The 16212-nt window shown below is 41.4% G+C and overlaps 1 pseudogene; it reads right to left on the bottom strand.

Annotated features, from left to right (window-relative positions):
* Window positions 1–10605: 10605 nt before the first annotated feature.
* Window positions 10606–10724, bottom strand: LOC120599078 (uncharacterized; annotated as a pseudogene).
* Window positions 10725–16212: the final 5488 nt, after the last annotated feature.

The following is a 16212-nucleotide window of genomic DNA, read 5'->3' as shown; positions in this document are numbered from 1 at the left end:
AGCATTGGTTATGTAGCAAAAGCTTACTTTTACATCTTAATGAAAGGAAAGAATTATTTCCATGGGGTTTTTAAAGCAAATTAGCTATGATTATCAGCAGTTGTAGTTGAAGAATAGGATGTCTGAACTTGTAATTTTCACAGTAATTTTTCTGTCGAAGACAAAGTCCAAACTGCGATTATTCTTGGCCATGTGGCTAAGAAATAGTGGGTGCAAAAGTCTTTGGGAGTGGGGAGGTAAAACAACTTAAGGGTTAGAGTGACCTATGGCATATCAGCTTCACCAAAAATGATTATAGAAGGAGAAATTAGAGAAGTTTCGGTGTCAAGGATAAAAAAATTATTGAACAACCAAAGTGAGAGCAAAGTCAGAGTGGATGGTAAACAAGCCAGATGCCACAGGCTGAAAGGGGGCCGGGGGTTTTATAAGTAGGCAGTGGAGTGATGGTCTGAGGTCAGCATTTGAGAGCAAGAGGACACTCGCTGACTGGGACACTGAGTAGACTGAGGTACGGAATGCGGGGAAATAAATATCTTGCACTTGAGGAGGATGCAGATAAAGCAATATCCTCAGAGGACGCAGTTCGTGTTAGAGAAAGGGAATCAAGGTTATGAAGTCATATCAGAGAGGAGTGGCCAAGAGGGCAGAGCAGGCAATCAAGAAATAAAAAGAATAGGAAGTAGATGAGAATGAGATGCAAGAGATGAGAATTGGTTTTGAGAGTCATGCTCAGCTGCAGGCGGAATGAATCCCACAGGAGAGGATGTCAAAGGCTTACCTGCTGCTTGAGGACGTGACAAGTGTGGGTCATGTTGCCCGGCCCCGTGACTGGGCCGAGGGTCCCAGAGTAGTGCGGGTGTAGCCTGGGGCTACAAGTCCCGGGAGCCTACTGCCTGGTGAAGCCGGGAGCTCAGGGGAATACAGGTGGGACCGAAAGGAAGAGGGCTGTCCGCTGTGTTTCCCGGGTGAGGTCTTTGAACCAATCGAAAACACGAGTGTAGAAGCGGACTTGGGAACAAAGGCATCGACTACTCTTCTTAATGGAAAAATCAAGCCTAATGTAGAAGCTTAATGTAAAAAAAGCACAGAAAAGATAAAATATGTCGCGTAGATGACATATTTCTTTCCTTATCGAGAGAAAGATTGAGAAGCAGGCCATGAGACCTCTCCCTAAGGCCTCTGAGGGACACGAAAACATGACTGGGACCATGACAACCGACCCGGACACGGAATGAGATGCAGAACGAGGCACGGGTCAGTGCGCATCTCAGAGGCTGCGCCGTGTGATGGGGAAGAAAACTGTGAGGAGCCGCTGCTGAACGCTCGAGAAATGAGACAAGGCCCAGAAGCCACCTTCCGGGAGGGTGGATGTGGTGACCCGCACAGTCTGTTTAGCGGCAAGTTTGAGGCCTGAGCTGAGATGCTAGAGGACGAGCTGGGCGTAGGCCTCTGTGTCCCCAGCTCTCTGTCCTTCTCAGTACTTGGCCTCCTCTCTTTACTCATGTTGGAAAGTATTTAAAGAATTTTTGTTTGAGAGAGTGCCAGACTTATTATCCTGCCTGCAGTACCCACATCTCCATCTGACTCTGAATTCTTGGTGGCTCATTTCTACAGCCAAATGACATTTTTAAATCCATTAAGGGCTACTGTAAACCCCGAGCAGTTTATATCTCCCTGGCCCCTTATGGTCTAAAATAGAGATCTTCAGTGCGCTGTATTCGTAGGAGATATGAAATGATTATTTTGAGGAAAGAAATCTCAATTTCTAATCTCTAAAACAGAAGTAAATTTCTGATGATAATCAGGTTTTAATGTCTATATTTTTATCTGGCTTGGCTCAAGGAATCACTTCTTTTCTGTCTACTAGGTGCCGAGATGATTTTTTTTTCCTGAAGATTTACTTCTGTCCGGCCCACCATCCAACTACTACACCTGTGTATGCTCTGTTTCCTTCATGAGAATGCAAGCTGCATGAGGGCAGAGGTCACGGAGGTATCCCCCCAAATTAGACCAGTGCCTGGCATTTAAGAGATCCTCAAGAAATACCTGTCAAATCAATGAGTAAAAAAAATAAATAAATAAACAAATAAGACATTAGGCAAGTTTTGAGTGTCTTTAACTGTATGATACCTCACAAACAAGTTTAGCAAAGACGCTGAGATGACATATAAAACTAGTTCTGTCTAGCATTGTGACTACTACATAAAAGTCACTCAACGTTAGCTGTTATTTTCCCCAGTACTATCTTCATCAGGACTCTCATCTGCAGCAGCCCAGGCATTGAGTTAAGAACTTTACATTCATTATAGTTTATTCTATCCCTAATCCTTTTAAGAACCCTGGAAAGAGTACGTAGGTAGTATTAGAGATCAGAAATTGTGATTTAGAGAGGTTTGCTAGTTTGCTCAAGGTCACAGGGAGAGTTGAAGAACCAGGACTGTGGTTCTGGTGGGAACCTAGCTCACTGTCTCATTCGTCACACTGTGCTACCTCCCAGGACCTACTTCACTGCTATTAAAGCAGCTATCACACTGGCTGACAGTTAGTCATGTGGTAAGCACAGAGCATTTTCCTGACTCAAATGTGAGCTCCCGAAGGGAAGAGTCTGTTCACCTTTGTGGCAACTTGCAGAGTGGGATTCCCGCTGAAGTCTGCAAGCCCGGGAGGTTGTCTCGGTGTCCCTGAGGGCCCCCTCCACGCAGGGAGGGCGAGCATTGGAGCGTCGTTGCTCCGAGCCCCTTTCTCCCACCTCAGTTGTTTGTTTTACCTGTTGGGTTTCTATACCATTTTTACTGAAGAAAAGATTCTACTGCATAAGAAAAAAAAAAACAAAACTAAAAGTCAAGCTCTCGAATCTATCAATGCCTGAACATGCAATGCTGTAAAATAAAGACTATCAGATGCAGAGGATGGCGTCTAGGTGTGAGGAGTACAGAAGGAACACGTGATCGTCACACTTTGGTTATTTCTGTGTTATTTCCGTGGCTAAATCTAAAAGATGAATGTCATCATCCCACAAAAAAAAAGGCACAGAATACACGAGGTATGGCTGCAAGAGAGAAGTTATGTCTTCTACCTCAACCACTGATGTGAGGTCACCTAATATGCTGGGCAACAAAACAGGAACATGAAAACTGATTAAAAAATAATAATAATAATAAAGCCCCCCAAACACACTGAAGCTTGCTTATATAATTGAGAAACAATAGATCGAAAAGGGTCTGCAAATTTAGTGTGGCACTCGGATTTTAGACAAGGCACATGCCCAAATGTAATGCAGTGACGAGAAAATACATTTTCTCCAGAGCAATGACCTGGAAAACCCGGCTCCACTCTCATTTCCAGCAAACATTTGACAGAAAAAAACCTTGAGAGGCAGTTTTTCCCCCAGAGATTGATCAAGCAGGAGAAAGGAAACGTGGAGGCGATGAAGGCACCAAGTAGGAGGTGTTAAATGGGAGAGAAGCAGAGAGGCATCCATGAAAATTGCTTCAAAAATTCAAAAACGTTAATGCCATGTAGAATGGTTGATTAACCAACGGCTAAATCACTCACCCACAAACCCAAATCCCTCTGTATCCAAGCGAGGAAGCCGAAGTACAAATTACTCACCCTTGACAAAGAGGCAACAGCCTGTCATTCAAAAAGGAACGGTGACATCAGATGAATCTGGCCCCTAGATGGGCCAAACATTGATTCTTACAGATGGGCCCTTGCCAAAGAGGGATTGACCCACAAAGCTACCTGAGTCATTGTGCTGAGATTCATTCACTTTCCAGAAACTCCTAATATGCTGGGAAATGCCCAGATGGCCACCTTTCATTCCAGTCTGAGCAACTCAGTCAAAGCTGGGGCTAAAATTCAGTCATTCATTCAATTTATTTAAAAAGCTGCCAGGCACTGAGATAAATGTTGTCGTTGCAAAGATGAATGACATGGTCCAGGAGCTCAAGGACCCCAGTGGGGAAAGCATTTGGCTGGTACTATGACAGAGGGCTGAGCAGAGGATGGGCAATGGGTCTCTGCAGTCAGAGAGACCTGGGTTCCAGTTCTAGAGCTGCCACTTCTGAACTGTACACACCTTGCTTCAATCTCCCCCTTGCAAACGGACCATTCGTCCTTTGCTAGTGTACAGAAGGTTCTCGGTACTGACCTGAAAGCATTGTAATTTCTAAAACAGAAAAAAAAAAAAATGAGGGTGAGCTTTTTATTTGTTACTGCTGTGTACAATGCATTAAAACGCAGAAAATGGTCTTGTAACTTGTTTCTCTCTCTACCTTTAAAGATTCTGCTCTTAGTCTGTACTGAGCAGCTGCCAAGATGCACAGTGAAAAGAGATTAAGCTACCTCTGTGGATTTGAACAGCAAATACACAGTAGTCATCGCTAACAATAGTGCCATAGCATAAAACTACGCCACCCAGGGTAACGCCAGAATAATTGGCCAGCACTTGTTATGTGCTTTCTTTCTCTCAAGCCTTCGAGACGTGTGTTAATGCATCTCTTGCCACATTGTCCAACTGTATCCTAACTCTGGGGCTTAAGGAATTGAATTCTGCTTAAATGAAGGCTGTTTGCTTCCTTTGTCACATCAAAGTGTGGAAGAAAACTCCCGGAGGACAAGTTTCAAAAATTCCCTCATTGCAAATCACTCCAGGAGAAGCTAACAGAGGATCTCAATAAGCAACTGTAATGAACAGTGGCCTCTGGACATACTGTCAGAAATCTCATCTTCTGATGACACCTACCCCTGCTCACTCTCAGTTCATTATTTCTCCGGCTCCGATGATGATAGAATTGAATTTCAAGGGCTCTCCAAACAAGTCACGTGGGCAGGGAATAGGTAATAAGATCCCAAGGCACTGGCTCTCTCAGGAGCTGCTAACCCTATTCAGAAGAGAGCGAAGGGACCCGTGGACTGAGTAGAAGAAGCAGGTTCTGTCTGAGCTGGCCATTGTGTGCTGTGGGCTGTGGACAAGTCCCCGCTTTGCTCTCTGCCTGCCTTGGTTGTACCACTAACTAAATGGAACCACTCCCAACTGCCTTTTCCCCTCCTTACAGGGGGTGTTGTGTCTGCTGGGTCTTGGGCTTCAATAAGCTAACTTAAACTTAAAAGGGCAAGTTGTTGATAACGTCCATGGGTAACAAATCTGGGCATCAGAAGAGGATAAGACAGATAACAGTGAGGAACTCAAATGATTTTCTCCATCTCTCTGACTTGCTCACCTCTGCCTCTCTGTGTTTACTCCACCCCGTCCTCCTTCTGAAGATCTGCCTTCTTTGCTCCAGCATGCACAAGCCATGGTAGATTTATCATAAAGTTACTGAAGCTTAAGAATCTCTCACCTGCACACTCCATTGTGTGTGTGTGTGTGTGTGTGTGTGTTTCTTGAATAGGACCCCTACGTTGCACATGCTTCAGAAATCTGCCTCTGCTCCTGCCCACGAAGCGTATGCTGCCATAGCACAGCTTACACATTTCATGCTTTACATACCTTTCGTTTATGTTACATAGCCCCAAATTTAAGTGGTCCTCCTACCTGGAGCTTAAAAGAAGCTGGCTAGACAGTGTTTTTTGTTGTTGTTGTTGATTCTTTTGTTTGTTTGTTTTGTTTTTTTATGAATAGATATTATTTTTAGAGCAGTTTTACAGAATTTTAGGTTTACTGAGAAAATGAGCAAAAAGTAGCGAGAGTTCCCATACCCCCACTCTCTCCCACACACAGTTCCCCTATTATTAACATCTTGCATTGGTGTGGTACATCTGTTAACAATTGATGAACCAAAATCGATTGTTGTTATTAACTAAAATTCATAGTTTACATTAGAGTTCACTCTTTGTGTTGAATAAACAGAGTTTTTGAGTCTCCTTTCCAAGTTCCTAGATTAAAAAAAAAAAAAATCCAATAGGCTTTGTTGAGTAGGTGTTCATTACAGCCAAGGGGTGAGACTGTGGGGTCCACTGTCCACTGGGCAGGGCTGAGAGCAGGTTCTGTGAGGTGGGAGTGTGGCCGTGGCTGTGTAAATGATAAGGCAGGGTGTGTGCTGGCCAGGCATTTATACAGGGGACCTGTTACGGGAAGATAAACCAAATTATATAGGAGGAAAAGATTGGCAATCTCTATGAGGAGAGAATCTGAATAAATATTACCTATAGAAAATGTTATAGCCGCACGGCATTTTCTTGCAATGCATTTGAAAGAACTTTTCTTCTGCTATCCGTTTCTGTCTGAATGAGTCAAAAACTATTTCTAAGAATTAATGTGATTTCTGCTTGATGCCTTCTTAATATCTTTAGATTTGCTATTTAAAATCAAAGGTTGACCAGCTAAAGAAAATAACTGCTACAATTCTCTGCTCAGATATGAGGGGAGGGCGGATATAAGAAAGCAAAACCTGAGCATAGTGTGAGATTTGAGTTGTCTCTCACTCTATCCAGTGCCAGAATGACTCAGCAAGGCGGTTTCAGACAAAGCCTCCTACCTTTTTGATCAGAAGAAGACACATAATTGTCCCTTGGCATACATTTTGCTCCCCGTGGTAGAGAATGATCTCCCAAAGATGTCCATATCCTAATCCCTAGAATCTGTGAGTATGTGAATTGACTGGCCAGGGGGAATTAAGGATTCAGAGGGAATTAAGGTTGCTAATTAGCTGGGCTCAAGGTAAGATTATTCTGCGTTACCTGGGTGGGTGCAACGTAATCACAAGAGTCATTAAGAGTGGAAGAAGGAGGCAGAAGAAGCCAGTGACAGGGTGATGAGTTATGAGAACAACTCGGCCAGCCATCACTGGCTTCTTCAAAGAGAGGGAGGGAGACATGAGTCAAGGAATGCAGGCAGTCTCCAGAAGCTGGAAAGGGAAGAAAACAGATTCTCCTCAAGAGCCTTCCTTGAATCCAGCCATGCCAATAATCTGAGTTAAACCCAGTGAGACTCACTTCTTCACCTCCAGAAGAGAATAAATTTGTGTTGTTTTAATCCATAAATTTGTGGTACTCTGTTATAGCAGCAAAGAAACACTGAAACATTCCCCAGCATTCTGCTATTCCTACAATTGGTTTATTCTCGGGAGTTGATGCAGTAAGATCCCAGAGGGCAGGATCACTTCAGAGCCTAGATCCTCTGTCACTTCCTTAGTTTCCATCGCTCTGCTCTGCACACGCCGAGCCTTCAGGAAATCCAAACGGAGTCGTAACTTCCACCTCAATGCAGGTCATCATCAAATGGGAATGTGGAAAGCACTAACTGATTCCATTACTTTCCAGTCTTGTCTGCTTCCCAAAATGTTTTAATTGGAATTTCTGAACACTGATATAAGGGGAAAAGATTGATATTGAAAATTCTCTTTTCAAGGGACTGCTTAGCCATTCTGCCAATGCACTGGAATTTAGCAAACTGAATTATTTATGACAGCTGGCACAATGAAAAAGTATTAGTCTAGCCAGCCCCAAAACATGCAGGTCCCCAGTGAAAGAAATTCAATTCAAGAAAGAGCTCCGTGTGCTGTGACATCTTCAAGCCCAAGGAAAATAGTAGCACAGATATAAAACAATATGAGAATTTAAAAGAAACATAAAACGAAATAAAGCCAAAAGAAACCTAATATAATACATAATGCTGAGAGCCAAATCATTCTAATTGTGAGGAAAGAAAAAAAAAACAGTTTATTTTTAAAAACTCTGAATACTACTCATCATGTAAATCACACAAATACAAAAGGGCAAATTTCCTAAAATAAGCAGCACAGATTCTGAGGAGTCCCAGGTACCATGGGGGGTCCCCAGGAAAGTGCCTTTGTAACATCAACGCACACAGAAGAGCAGTTTGAGAGTGGAGATGCCACCCTCCTAAGGCACAGTATATTGAAAGCCACCACAGTTTTGATGGATTTTTTGTGGTTCATGGAATTTTAAGAGTTGTTTCCATTGGGCTTTCCAGTTTCTAGGCCAGACTGGCCCATTTTGAGGACAGGGAAAGTGCTATTGGTTTTAGGCAGGGTAAGCTTCTCTGTTTTCCACTACCAAAAATTCAGAATATAAGAAATCTGTGGGATTTTTCATTTTCCCAGAGAGATCCCAGCTTTGACCAAAGCTTGAATACACAAAAGTCAAGATTTGTTACTCAGTATACCGAGTTTACTCCTTCTATACTAAGTATGGACTCTCCTGCTGAGCTCACCTGACTACCTGTATCTCAACAACCCTCTGTCATTGGTTGAATGGAGTCTCTCAAAAAGATATGCTGACGTCCTAAATTCTGGTACAAAAGGGTTGCAGATTCGGACTAGGGTCTTTGCAGATGTAATCAAACTGGATTGGGATGGGCCCAAATTCCCATGACTGGTGTCTTTATGAGAAGGCCATGTGATCATTTGTTATGGTGGTCATTGGAAACTAATATACTTACTATTAGGGATTGCTTCAAAATTTGTTTAAAGTTGGTTTCTGGTCATTTCCAGCAAAGCCCTCAGAAGAAATTATTATTCGTACTACTCTCAGCGAAAGTCGAGCTCTCTTACGTAATTGCTGACAAACCAGTAAGGTTTGCAACATGTGTGTTCTTATGCCAACACACACAGGGTAGAGGCCAAAGGAACAACTGTGGGCCGACCACACTGACTGATTTTTACCACACCCACAAGGCCTCCTGCCTCAGATCACCATACGTTATATGTATAATAAATTATACAGAGACATTTCTTAGCACCATAGATTGCGAGATTATTATGTGCTCATGGCATACCATGTATCAATGCATTCATCAACATTCACACACAAAAAAATGTTAAGACAGCTACTGAGGCTGAAATCGGATAAGAATATCCAGCATTTAAAAATAAAACAAAGTTCACCCCTTTAATATTTTATATTAACCCTACTCTGGTAGTTATTAGAACTTGGTTTGCATATTTATCTTGGGGGACTCAGGGTTTTACTAACCTGTCCTTTCCAAGGATCTTATTGAATAGGCGGCTCTGAGCTTGTAAGGAGGACACAAATAGAGGAAGAGATGAATCTTTGCAAGTTCTTTAGATGCCAGGCTTGAAAATTTGAAGAGAGAGACAGACTCCACCCAGCACCAAGTGGGTCAGAGGTCAGCCCTGTCTCAGAGAACAGCAGGAGGATCCAAAGGCGCTTCAAACAGCTGTCTTGAAACAACACTTCCTCAAAAGGCTTTTCCTGTCATCGCTGGTGCCAAAAACTCGGCAAAGACACCTCCGTGGACCCAAATTTGCTCAACATTGAGTCCATAAATTATCCCCATAATCAGCGCATGGTCTCGAGTCAGCCCAGACCTCTGCCCTCAGTGACAGTTGCTCACATCCAGAGCTGTGTGGCATAACTAAATAGTTTTTTTTTTTTTTTTTTTTTTTTGGCCTCATCTCTCCTTTAGTTAGGAAAACTTTCTCTCCCTTTCAAAGAAATTTTTCTTCAAAGAGAAACTCATACTCCGCATCTCTTGTTTACTCCTCAATCCATGGCAATCTGGCTCTCCAAAAGACTCTAGTCTGATCGTTCCACGAAAGCTCTCATCAACACTGGCAAAGCTTCCCTAGCTGCCAAACAGAAAGGGCAGTTTTAGTTGGGATCTGTCTTGACTCCACTGAAGCATTTCATCACCTTCTCTGGACAAGTTCTCTTCTCGTGGCTTCTGAGACACCACTTTCTTTGTTCTGACAAAGCCCATCTTGTGTCTCTCTTCGATATTTGTGTCTTGTGCAATTTCATCCTGACTCTCCTCTCTTTCTATAAACTCTTCCTGGATGTTCTTCTCTAAACCCTTGGCTTTAACCAAATCTAATTAGACTAATTACATCTCTCCCATTAGCTCCAGACCCATATGTCGCCAGTTGTCAGCTGGACAAATCCACAGAAATATCCAACATGTATCTCAAAAAATCCCCACATTAAAAACTGATATCGCCCCCCGATAGGTCCCACCTGATGTTTTCCTGTGGTTCCTATCTCAGAAACTGTTCCAGGTAATGAGGATAAGGCAAGGAATGAAATCTCCTACCTTTATGGCTACCCTTATGGGGTTTTATTCTAGTCGAGGGAAATGAATAATGAATAAACTACTACACATGTAGAACATCAGGTGGGGGAAAGTGTTGGAGAGTGGAAAATGGAGCAGGGAGAGCAGACGAGAGTGGGAGAGAGGCGTGTTTTATGTGGGTGCTGAGGGCAGTCCTTGCCTATAAGATGCTGTTTGAGCAGAGAGCTGAAGCAAACGAGGGATGCAGCCAGGTGAGTTTCTTGGAGAAGACTATTCCAGATAGAGGAGAAAGCCAAAGCAGAGTTTCTGAGGGGAGAGAGTGTCAGGTGGTTTGACTTGGAAGACTATTTGCTCTGAGACGTTGAGGATGAGTAAGCAAGGGGATAATTGTAGTGTGAAAGGTCAGACGGCCAGCACAAAGCCCCAGAATACAGGTCCCATAGGCTAGAGCAGGATTTTGTTTTGTTTTGTTTTTAAGTTTGTTTGTTTGTTTGTTTGTTTGTTTAAAAAAATTTTTTTAAGGTGAGGCAACCCTTGATTGATTGAACAGATTGCAAGAACCTTGTCAGCTTACGATCCCTTATTTTTTACTTTTTATTTATTTTTTACACCTACAGCATCTGGTCTTCCTAAGTGGTCTCCCATCCAAGTACTAACCAGGCCCCACTCTGTTTAGTTTCTGAGATCAGACAGGATCGGGCTTGTTCAGGGTGGCATGGCTGCAGATGAGAGCAGGACTTTGGATTTTATTTGTATTGACACCAGAAGCCATTATAGATATGCTCTGACTTATGCTTTAAAATTATTATTCTGCCTGCCATGTGGTGAACAAGCTGCACAGGGGTTAATACATCAGGGTCCAGTCAGGAAATAGAAATCACCCTCTTCTAGGTATTTCAGGCGGACCCTGTTTGGAGCAAAAAAAGAGGAGGGAGTTTGTTTTCTTTCCCCTTACTTCTCAGTCTCTTTCTAATGTCCCTCATTGTCAGAACTAGCAGGAAGTCAAGAAGCAAAGGTGAAGGGCCATTTGTGCAAAGCAGAATCCTAAGAGCAGTTAGTATCATTTAGGGATGAAATAAAATGCACATCCCAGAGAAATCTAACACTAGTGGCTTAAATAAATAAAGGCTAATTTTTTTTCAATAGGAAAAAATTGAGATTGACAAAATTTCTATGTCATCTGTGGCCATGAGCATCAATTCGGTTATTTAATGGTGTCAGGGCGTGTGTCTTGGGGATTCTCTGGGCTGCTATAGTTCCAGGCATCACATTCAGAGTACCTAGAAGGAAGAAGGGTACCACCAGCTCCAAGATCCTTACTCATAATTCTTCTGACCTCTCATTGACTAGAATCATGTCCAATGGCCACTCCCAGCTACAAAGAAGACTGGGGAAGTGAATGCTAGCTCTCCAGTGGGTGTGAGAACCAATTGTTGAGATAGTAATGACCATCATATGATCTCAGGGGTTCAAGTTTTTGAATCGAAGAGTAGAGGATGCTGTGAATGACTCTATGAATAACGTTGCTAAAAGAAGATGCTTCTTAAGTAAACAAAGCTTCTACTTGTCTCTGTCCAATGCAGTAGACTCTAATAGCCACATGTGGCTAGTGAGTACTTGAAATGTAGCTAGTCTGAATTCAGGTATTCTCTACATGTGACATACACACCAGATCCCAAATTTGTAATACAAAAAAAAATTTTTTTAATAGCCTATCAATGATTTATGTTGATTATATGTTGAAATAATATTTTGGATAGGTTATAAAATCTGATTTTACTTGTTCCTTTCTATTTTGTTTAATATGGCTGCTAAAGACTTTAAAATTACATATGTGCTCACATTATATTTCTATGAAACAATGTCATTCTAGATAATTAATAGGCCCTTTCTTTCTCTAAGGAGCGTTCCTAACTTCCTGCCTCTAAGCCAATTTTTCCTCTCCTGAGGTGCTGGCTGCCATGTTTTCTAAATCTGGGAAGATCCTACCAAAAATGCATCTTCTATGACCTTTGTTGGTCTGATAGCTCAAAAAGGTATCTTCTGGTGATGAGTTGAAAAAAATCCTTTCACAAGAAATTAACCATGATCATTTTATATATTTCAAGCTGAAATAGATAAGAACAATTATAAAAGTGCTTAATTCAAGGAAAAGATTCAAGTGAGGTATTAAATTATTCAATATCAGTTACATCTCAAGGCTATCAAATGAGACAATTTGTATAACTGATGAAGAAGGAGATGCCAATTTAACTTAATTATTAACTTTTTTTCATTGAATGCAAGGAATCATGAGATTCTAATTTGCTACAAGTTTTTCCAAAACTTCACATTAACAATTTTCTTCAGTGACCCTGGTGAGAAAATGAATGAGTTGGAACATGAAATCTATAGTCAATCTGTGGTAAGCAGAATAATGGACTCTCAAAAATGTTTATGTCCCAATCTCCAGAATTTGTTAATATGCTATTTACATAGCAAAGGAACATTACAGATATGATTACATCAATAATTTTGAAATGAGATTACCCTGGATTATTTGGGTAGGCCCAGTCTAATCTCACAGAACCTTTCCCAGGTGAAACCAGAGAAGGATGTGACTAACAGAAAAAGGGACCAAGTGATGCAACATTGATAGCTTTGAAGATGGAGCAAGAGGCCATGAGCCAAGGAGTATGTGTGGCCTCTCAAATCTGGAAAAATGCAAAGAAATAGATTTTCTTCAAGAGCTTCCAGGAAGGAACCTAGCCCTGATGCCACCTTGATTTTAGCTCAGTGTGATCCATGTCATGTCACATTTCTAACTGCTAGAACTATAAAACAAATTTGTGTTGTTTTAAGACATTACGTTTGTGGTCATTTGTTCTAGCAACAATAGAAAACTAAAATACAACCTAAGGAGATACACGTTAAAAGAATAATGAAAGCATTGATTTTTGAGAATATTGTTCTCCATGAAACAGTTTACCTTCTCAAAATTCTCACCGGCCTCTACTCTAGCTATCAGAAGCTAGAAGTAATAGAGCAACCAGTTTATGAGAAATTATTCTACTGAAATGTTCTTCTTTGTCCATTGTCCCCTCCCCCAATGAACACACAAATGCACACATTAAAAGCCTTATTAACATTTCCCAGAAGATTAAAAACAAATTTTCTTCTCTTATTGTTTACTCTTTTCAAGTAATATATAGCACGAAAGTTAGGGGAAGAAGTATCTTTTTACTTTCATGTTCATGTCTTATTTTTACTATCTTGCAGATTGGTTTCTTTTGCCTTATAATTTTACTTAGTTTCTTACTTACATTACAGCAAGCATTCTACCCATTCTCCTCAAATTTACTGTACCAAAACCACCGTGCCTTTCTCAACATCTTTTGTCTGTGTAAGGAAATAGGTCCATGCAAGAGAATTTTGCTATCAACAATAGAATAAAAAAGAAAGCTATCTACTCTGTATTTAGACTAGATGAGGTGGAGCAAAATCATAAGTGATGAACTACTATCCTCTTCATAAGCAAAAGTTTATTGGAAAATTCAGCTCTGTGTTGACAATAAGAATCACAGATAACTTGGCAAACATAATCAGGGGGAAATGGTAAAGAAATATCCATCTGTCATCAAAGTTTCCTTCAAAATTCCTTTTTCAGATTTGCAGGAAGACTTGAGAATCTTTAGGGTATCTCTGACTAATGTAACTGAAAGTGCTTAAATCTTTCAGTCATTAAATAAGCTCAGGTCAAATAACACAAAGCCCATGCATGTAAGCATAGAGATTCCAGCAGTTCACCTATAATTCTGAGGAGTCTCAGACCAGACTCCTGCTTCTATCTGCTCCTCCATCATGTCTGGCCCTCTGATTCTGCCTCCTGATGTTGCTTTAGGCCTCTCTGATCTGCCTTTCTCCCGAGCCCCAAAATGTGACCCACTAACAAAAGGCTAGAGTGTGTGAAAGAATAGAATTGTTAAAAAAAAAAAAAACAGACAACAGCTCCAAAATGGAATCATTTATGCTAAACCAAATCTAGATTTAACTTTTCCCAGAAATGGAATCTTAAGCCATCAGCACTAGTTAGGTCATTTGCCTGATAGGCCCCTGCCATTCCCTAAAGAAAGTAACCTTGCAATAACCTGCCTGCGTTTTTGCCTTGTATAACTTCCTTGTTCCTGCTCCCTTCTATCTTTCTTTTTGCACAGCTCCTTGGAGCTCTTTTCTTCCTGCTAGATTTGTTACCACCCAATATGAACTGACTTTTGCTCAGATAAACTCATAAAATGTTAAATCTGCTTCAATTTATCTTGTATCCATTTAAATGAGAATAATTTGCAACAGGAGAAATCAGGCAGCACCATCCTAAAGTTGACTTGCCAATCTCCTGCTCCAGGGACTTTCTCGCTGGCTGACTATCTCCTCTAACCTCCATTCTTCCATTGAAGAGGAATTTTCCATTCAAATGGCTAACCTTGTAATCAGCTCCTTGTTCTGTGTCTGTAGACATGCTTGCCACATAGGCTGAAGGGCACGGTGACCTCGAGATCAACTGAAGACTCACCCTTCCCTGTGCTTGTTCTGTCTAGATAACAGATGTATCCCCTTTGCTTATTCTCTGTAACTGCCTGTATCCCCATAGCAACTCCTGCGCTCTGTAACCACCTGAGACAAATTGGAAAATTCAGCTCTGTGCTGACAACTGTACCTGTGCAAATAAGCCCTATAAAAGCAAGGTTACCCCTGAGCTTGAGGCCCAGGTCTTCAGAGCGCTAGCTTCTCTGGGACCGCCAGCGTGATAAACCTGAGTTCTCCAACTCTCCGAGTGGTGCTTGGTTTCTCGCTGGTCTGATTTTTCTGCAACACCGTCATGTCACTTCAGCCTTTCTCTCCTTGTCTTCCCTAATTTCCAGGGATCTCAAACCCACTCCTTCTGAAACCTGGTCAAAGGAAGTTCACACAGCAGTTGCCATCTTCAGTCATTTTCTCCATCCCCAAAGAGGACACCATTTTAGTTTGTCACGCAGAGCAGTTTAGCTCCCTTTGTTACTTTCTCTCCAATCCAGATGGGTCCGAGTCATTTTGTTTTATAACCAAAGTGTCCAGTAAGTAGTTTTTCTAAGCCAAAGGATAAAATTTTCCATGAGGTGAATTCTGCTATCCCTACAAAATAAAAAATGTGATTAGTCAGTTGAGGTTTTACTTTAATAATAATATTTTTCTCCCTACTGTAAGATAGAATATATTTCTCCATCTATTTTTGTAGTGAAAGCCCACAAATAGTCATATTAACATAGGATGTTGGTTTTAACGAAATGCTATCGCAGCACATTGGAAAGTGGCCCTGACCATGCAGCGGGGGACAAAAGTGCTTTTAACAGGAGGAAAGCACTGGGTTAGAAACTGATTGCATGTTATACCCTGGGGTGGTGCCAAAAAGGGCAACTCAAAGTGAAATTTTCCTTTACTTCAGCATCACGTGGAAATGGTAGGTTCTGAGTACATCCAAAATTTCTTAATCTCCCTTTCCAGTTTGGCTTTTGTTTTCTGAGACCACTGGATTAGAATAACCTATGCTTGTTAAAAATGCGGGTTACTGCCTGGGGCCTCCCTGTCCAAATAAATCAGAATTTTCAGAGCCAGGCCCCAGGAATATGTGTTTTTTTAAAAACCATAGTGTGACTTTTACGGTCAGCCAGGCTTAAGAATTGTATCCAGAGTAAAGTAGCTTCAATACAGAGATTAAACCATTAAGCATTCCAGTAAACATTTGGTATCCCTCACATTCATAGTTCACTAAGATAAAAAAAAAACAACAACATAGCAGTCAAAATAAAGAGTAACGTTATAGTGGAGAAACCTGACAAATAATTCCTCAGCCAGGTGACCGAGGCTAGTATCAGCAGCGGTAAGTTACGCTGTTCGTATGTACCTTGACATGATATGATACACATGACACTTCACCTCTATGGTCTTCTCTTCGAAACCCATAACCCCTCTCTAATCATGAGAAAAACTTCAGACAAATCTCAGTTGAAGGGTGTTCTGCAAAACAACTAATTGGTACTCCTCAAAACTGTCAAAAACAAGGAAAATTTGAGAACTGTCGGAGCCAAGAGGAGCCTCAGGAGACACGATGACTGAATGTAATGTGGTTTCCTGGACACTATTCTTGGAACAGAAAAAAATTAGGGAAAAACTAAAGAAATCTAAAGACAGTATGGACTTTA

Source organism: Pteropus medius, unplaced genomic scaffold (assembly GCF_902729225.1).
Source record: "Pteropus medius unplaced genomic scaffold, Ma_sr-lr_union100, whole genome shotgun sequence".
Taxonomy (NCBI): domain Eukaryota; kingdom Metazoa; phylum Chordata; class Mammalia; order Chiroptera; family Pteropodidae; genus Pteropus; species Pteropus medius.
The sequence above is the reverse complement of the archived record's forward strand: the minus strand, read 5'-3'. Positions and strand labels throughout refer to the sequence as shown.